This window comes from Chrysochloris asiatica, unplaced genomic scaffold, assembly GCF_000296735.1.
Source record: "Chrysochloris asiatica unplaced genomic scaffold, ChrAsi1.0 scaffold00257, whole genome shotgun sequence".
Classification (NCBI taxonomy): domain Eukaryota; kingdom Metazoa; phylum Chordata; class Mammalia; order Afrosoricida; family Chrysochloridae; genus Chrysochloris; species Chrysochloris asiatica.
The window spans coordinates 2176817-2184156 of NW_006408775.1; positions in this window are offsets into that span (position 1 = coordinate 2176817).

The following is a 7340-nucleotide window of genomic DNA, read 5'->3' on the forward strand; positions in this document are numbered from 1 at the left end:
GCCGGGGCCCCTGCTTGGCGGGCGCGAGCTCTGCCGGGGACGCTGACATCGCACGGCGGGCAAGGGCGGTCGGGGAGGTGTCACCTGGCCCGTAGGGGTGGAAGTGCCTGGAAAGTTTGTTTTCGGCTCGGCGCCGCCTGCAGCCGAGCCGCTGGGGCTGCCTTTGGGGCCGGGGCGCGGAGGGAGCGCCCGGGCCTGCGGCTGGCTCGGGCTCCCGCTGTCTCAGGAGGCAGGCGAGGCTGAAGGTGCGAGGACCTGACGCACCCGGGACCCGCTCGCACCTTTCCCCAGGACCCGGCCCCCGAAAGTGTGTAGCCGGCCGGCCCGACGGAGGGCTCTCTGCTCCGGGGCACGTGCACCGTGTTGTGGGGAGCCCCCGGGAGGCCGCGCCGGAGCAGCGTCGTCCCAGCGGGCGAGCGTGACAGGTGGGAGGGGATTGGTGTGATGATTTTTGGGGGGTGGTGGTGGTGCACACAGCACTTGTTGGCTTCCTAACGCCGGTCTATTTTGCTACTTAAAGTATCATTCATGTTTATCTGTTGCTAAAAGTATCCCTCGCCCTGCGTTCGGTCAGTGTAAGGACATCTATACTTGTACCAACGTGAGGTGGGTGGTGGAGAACGGCTTAGAGGGTCTTGTAAATGCCACTCAGAAGGCAAAAAATCCCTTTCATGAAGGAAGACCCTAGAAATGTACTTGGTCCCTTATCTCCCATGGTTTGTGGCATCGTGGTTTAAGCGCTCTGTGGCTCTCTGAAAAGTAGGTGGTTGGAATGTACCCCGTGGCTCCGAAGGAGAAAGACCTGGCGATCTGCATCTTTAAAGAGTCCAAAAAACACAAGCCCACGGCTGCAGAGTTGATTTCTGACTCATAGTGACCTGTTGGGTTTCCGAGACTGTCGGTGTTCTTTACAAAAGCAGACTGGCATCTAACTGCTTAACCTTTATGACCCCAGACACCTGTCACACGATGTATATAGGAGTCCAGTTCAAGTCCAGTACGCTTAGCAACAAGTTGGGTTTGTTGTAGCGGTTTGAAACTTTTTTAGGGAATTCTGAGTGTTCCTCTCTCAAGAAAAATTCACCTCTCCCCTGATTTTTGTAACAGCTTCAGGAGGCTTCTGAACTTTCTGTAGCTGGTGTAGCTGTAGGATAAGCACTGGACTGTTAACCCACCAGCTGCTATTGGAAACCCTGTTTGTTGTAGTTAAGTGTCATGGAGTTGGTTCTCAGACAGGGCCCCTATACAGGGTCACTGAGTCCCACCGACTCCACAGTGCTTCACACTGCAGCTACCACTTTTTGTCTGTTTGTTGAGACTTTCTTGCTTTGTTGAGTTGGATGATTCCAAATGAACTCAAAGTCTAGAGAAGGGAGACCTGTTCAGTTGGGGAAATGGTGAAAGGTGGGAGGAATGTCATTGACTTGTGACACGAGTGAGTGGGGTGGCTGGGTTTACGTGCAAACCCCTACCTGGGTGGACAGCGATCCTGGAAGCTTGTGAGATGAACTTTCACACAGCGATGCTGTTGCAATGCCAGGTGTGCTGCTGAGACGGCATCCCTGGGAAAGGAAAGGGCATGTTCTCTCATGGCCTTGGTAGCTCTGCACTTGACCTCTGCTGTTTTCTCCACAGACAGTAGCCTTTTCATGCTGGTATCTACTGGGGGGCCTCCATGTCAGCACATAAGAGGGACGCGACAGCTCAGCGGTGTGTCTTTGTCAAATCGGCTCCACACATAAGACGGGGCTTCAAAGAGCGCATCGAAAATTCCCATTATTTTTTCATTTCATTTTTTACGGACTTTTTGAAGCTCCCCTGTAATTATGTGAGCTGTACCAGGGTTCCCATCAGTCCTGGCAGAGACGGCCCCCAGTATGGCGTTTGTCGTAGGTAGCCCTGAGTACGATGGATATAAACCCAATGCCTGGCTTTGTTGTTGCTGTTGTTTTAAAGTTCTCAACACTAACGTGTTGTCTCTTTTTATACTGTCAGTACAGGTATGTTGTTGTTGTTAAGTGCCGTCGAGTCGGTTCTGACTTGTAGTGACCCTCTACAGGGTTTCCGAGGCTCTAAGTCTTTATGGGAGCAGAAAGCCTCATCCCGCGGAACAGCTGGTAGTTTCAAACTGCTGACCTTCTGGTTCACAGCCCGATTCGTAACCCCTACCTACCAGAGCGACCCTGTGTAAGGTTTCCAAGGAGCAGCTGGTGGTTTTGAACTGCTGACCTTGCGGTTCACAGTCTGATTCGTAACCGCTACGCTACCAGAGCGTTATTTTGCTTTGCTTTGTTGTAGTTCACAGATTCTGCATTGGTTGATTTATGGTGACACGTTGAAGGTTTGTGGCAGCCCCGCGTTGTCGAGTAAATCTCTTGGTGCTTTTTCCAACAGCACGTGCTCGCTTCCTGTCTTGGTCACGTTTGGTCGTTCATAGTCTTTCAGAATTGTTCATTATGCTTCACCACACACTTCTAGAATAGAGTCTAGTGTAGACATCACTTTTCTATGCACTGGGAAACCCCAAAATGTGGATGAGTGACTTGACGGCAGTAGTAGCTTTATTACGGTGGGTGGTCTAGAGCCAAACCAGCCACATCTCTGAGGTCTGCCTGTATCTTACAAATCGGACCTTTACTTTGGGAGGTTGGAAAAACTGTGTAAATTTACAGGTACATGTAAACATTGTATGTAACACATATTACTGATGATACCATGGAAAACAAAAACATAAAAACTCTTTAAGTGTAGTTCAGGGTAATGCAAATACATGGTAAGTCACGGACTACCTGTACCAGTTTTCTGTCTTAGGTACTGGTGTGCACGAGGTCAGTGGATCTGCTTCTGGATCTGAGGGTGTCATGGAGACGTCCCCACGATCACTTCCCGTGTCTTTCTAAGTGTGGGTACAGTTCATGGAGGGAGTGGGCATGTTCGGAGTTAGGACCCTCAGATGGGCTGTGTCGTGTCCCTTCTGTTCACAGAGCACTTCCTTTATGGCAGGCCCTCCCTCTTCTGAGTCCCCCTGCTCTGCTCAGCAGTGTTGTAAAGGAGGTGGTCTTCCCAGTCTCTGATGGTCGCTCTCCCAGGCCTGCTGGCCCTACAGTCCTTGCTGTGTTGGAACCCCTTGCTACAGCTGCTATGTCAGCACTTCTTTTCCAGGGGGCTTCACAGACTGGTACCTCCTGGTCACATGTCCAAAGTATGTGAGATGGAGTCTAATCTCATCATTCGCCCTTCCGAGGAGCACTCTGACTGCACTTTGTAAACTGAGGCACAGGGAGGTTAAGTAGTTGCCTCGTAGAGAGCAGAGTGCAGTGGTAGCAGAGACCTGGTGACCCCCACCCCTCATGGGAGTGTCTGCTGGGCAGCTCAGGGCAGCTCCTAGCCTCCCATAGTCCTTAGTGTTCTTGTGCTGGAGGTGGTGTCCAGTTGGAGGCAGGAGAGGGAGGGACTAGGACAGCGCAGTGCAGGCAGATAGCTCTCTGTGACCCCTCAAGTCTATCAGAGAACAGCTGTTTGGGCAGAAGCTCTGGGCCAGCTTTACTAGAGGGTTGATCTGACCAGGGAGGCAAGACCTTCCCTGCAGGGTGGTTTGTTAAGGTGGACTTGGGGGACTTGCCTCTTGGAAAGCTGCTGTTGCCGTGGGGGGCAGAGAGAATGGAGGGAAGTGGCTTCTCATTTCTCTTCTGGTTCCTTCCATGTGGCTGCTTCTGTTCACAGGGGCAGGTCCTGTCTCAGAGCAGTTCTGAACCCAGTCCGAAATGGGCAGAATGGGGTTCCCGTACTCCCAGGAAGTAGAGGGGTGGGCCTCTACAAGAGGAATCCCAGTAGTCCCTCCCTGGGATGTGGGGCTCTTGGCCTCCAGGCTGCTCTCAAGCATTTTGGGGAGGAGAGAAAGGAGGCTTCTGGGTGTGAGTCCTGTGAGCCCCCTGGTGCAGTGCTGAGGGACCCCATCTGAAGCACTGTGTGTGGGTCCTCTTCAGGGGCTGTGTTTGGAAGAGTGTCAGACAGGCCCTTCGTGTAGCTGTGGCCACCTCAGTGTGTGTCCCCGTGCTCCTGCACACTCAGACTTTCTTCAGTGGGAAGCCAGGGTTATTTGCCTATCGAGATGCACAAATATTCGAGCTCTTGCAGTGTGTGTTAGGTAAACTAGTGAGTGCCTTTTCCCCAAGAGGAGCCATCTGAGCAGTCGGCCCCTTAGATATTGGGGGCCCTGTTCTAATAGCAGCTGGGTGAAAGGGAAGGTGGTTCTTGGGGTTCATTTCAGCCATACAGTCAGCCTCTCCCATACTCTTACTCTAGAATGTTTTCCTGATGTTGAAAGTGTTCATTTGTTCTCTGAGAAGTTCTTGGTTGCACTTTAGCCGTGTCTCCTGTTACGGCGCTTCCTAGATTGCGCACCACAAGTAAAGTGTTTTTGTCAACTGCAAGGTTTATGGCGACTTTGCATTGAGCAAGTCTGTTGCCGCCATTTTTTCAACAGCATGTGCTTACTTTGTTCCATTTGGGTCATTTTCACTGTATTTAAAACTTTTTCCTTATGTGATTGCTTATGTAACAGACTTCAGTATATTGTGAGCCTCCCTTTTATGTGTGCTGGGTAACCCTCCACTCCCCCATAACCCCCGCAAAAAAAAAAAAAAAAAAGCTCACAACTTGCTTTATCGTGATTGTGGTAGTCTGGACCTGGACCTGCAGTATTCTGAGGTCTGCCTGCCCTTGGTTCTTTATAGAGGACTGACTTTTACAGCTTTCCCAAGCCCCTGTCAGGAAGATGATCCATTCTCCTCTGTCCAGGCCCAGAGCGGCCAGGCAGATGGACTGTGTACGAAGAAGCCAGGAGTCTGCTGTAACAGACCACTACTGGGAGTGGGCCCCTGACAGCTCAGCGCAGGTGGGCCCAGGGGACCTGGATGGTCCTGGGACTCCTTTCATCCCCCACACAGGGCAATGCACTTTCAGGCCTATCCCAGCCTGTAGGGAGTGGAAATGTGTGAAGCCGCCAAGGCCCAGGTTGTGTGTGTTTGCTGGGGAGTGGTCCCGTGTCTGCAAGATGTCTTTCAGGATTCCTCCTGCTCTCGGCTGAAGCCCCTTCTTCAACTTGCGTTCTGTGTGGCTGTCATTTCCCTGAAGGAGGGTCTCCACACACTACCGCCACAGAAGACCACTGAGGTTTGCTGAGAAGACATGATAACCCCTACCCTCCCTCACCCAGGGCGAGCACAGGGACTGAAAGCTGGTGTCTTGCTTCTCAGGGCCTGCTGCAGGGGGGCTTGGGGATCTGCCCCCACCTCCCCAGACTGTCTGTGGTGTGTGTAGATGACCCTTGGTCTTGAGTGTTTATACTGTCCCCTCTTCTTGACTTAGCTGTAGCACTTGGGACATGCTCCTTCCAGTGTGGGCCTGGGACCGAGGGGAGTGACCTTGGACTGCCCCCTCCCTTGCTGAAAACACAGACCCACTGACTTCCTAGCTCCCCTTCCTGCTGAGGGAGGAAGTCAGGTCCCAGTGCGCCTGAGCCTTCCCGTCTTATCTGAATGTGTTCCTTCTTGGTGAGGGTCCCTGCCTCCTCAGGCCCCTGCAATCTGGCCTCTTTAGCCTGTGAGGCCCCAGATATGTTTGCATTCTCCTGGGTGCCCTTCCCCTGAGCCTTGAGAAGTCCCTAGAGTAGTAAGACCGCTCCTCTCCCCCTCCCCCCATGGTGGTAAAAGCTTTATCGGACCCATTTGCTGCTTTGAGTCTGCCTCCCTGTTATAGACCAAGTTTTTTATTTCTCCCAAACAGGTTGTACACCTCCTTCCAACCTTGTGGTCCCAAACCTGCATTTCTAGGTGACTTCTGGTCTGCTTTTCCTCTCTCTCTGCTCATGGTTCTCATTCCTGAGCTGCTTGTGGCCGATCTGTCACATACCTGGGTCTACCTGTTTGGCTTCTTAAGGACAGGAGCAGACCTGCATCCTGTGGTGGATGTGCCAGCTTTAGATCTCTGAGTATGTTTCAGAGCTGAAGGGTCTTGTCCTGCACTCACAAAGGTATCCCAAACAGGAAGAAGGCAAATGTGCCACCTCTTCAGTATTTTGGGTAATACAGTTGTAAAAGTGGATCTTCCTTATATTTTGTCTCTGTATATTATATATGTTGGAGTCCTGGTGTGGTGCTGTAGGATAAGCACTGGACTACAAGATTGGTTGGAACTGTAAGGTCGGCAATTCATACCCACTGGCTGCACCTTGGAAACCCTATACAGGATCGCTATGAGTCACAACTGACTCCATGGCACTTAACAACAATTATATATGTCAATTAAAAGTGTAGGAAAATTGGGAACACATGAATAGGCATGTAAACTTGCTGGTGACCATGTTGGTCTCCTGGTGAGTGGAAGAAGGGGAAAGGCAGCAATGAAGAAATGGGCTGAGTTCAACCACGCTCCATAGACTCCCATTGACCTGGAGATGAATGAGAGAGAGAAAAGAAAGGGCTGGTGGTCTGAAGTGTGGTAAGACCTGGGGATTCCTGCACCCATGGACCAAGGGCACAGTCACAGAGGACTAGAGCTGAGAGTGAAGCATCCAGCTGATATGAAGTGAGGGGAGATACACAAGAATGCCCTAACTTGCAGATCGTACCCATTAGACCTAGCCTCGATGGCTTGATAATCAGAACTCAACTAGAGGAAGATAAACAAAAATTTTTGATAAAAGAAACGAGGGTAAATTGCTACAATTTGATGAACTTGACCTCTACTTACGGATGTGGTGGTGGTGGTATGCCGTGGAGTTGGTTCCGACTCGTAGCGACCCTGTATAGGGCTCTCAAGGCTGTAAATCTTTGTGGGAGCAGAAAGCCTCATTTTCTCCCTCAGAACTACTAGTAGTTTCGTACTGCTGACCTTGAGGCCAGCAGCCTAAGTCGTAACCACTACGTTACCAGAGCTCCTTATACTTGTGGATATAGTAACTCAAAGTACAACTAAGAGGGAAGGAGTCTTTACATCAAGTATCAACCTATCCCCTCTGTATACAGCATAGATCGGGATGGGCAACTTAGGCATTGGCTACCTAAAATGAGGGGGTGATAAAGGCACAAAGTGATTGGCTTACAAGTTTTCAAGACGGAATTTAGTTTAAGAGTGTTCAGGGGTAGGTAGAGTCCCTACTGAATAGTTTTCATCTTGTCTAGATGTTCTGGTGAAAAGAGATGAGGATAAGATTCTTATGATTCACTAGTGAGTAATTATTATCATGACTAATTGCGACTGTCACAACTATAAATGTAGAAGTTTTGTACCAAAAACGGGGGAGTGGTTAATCTTACAATCCAGAAACAGAGGCCCCT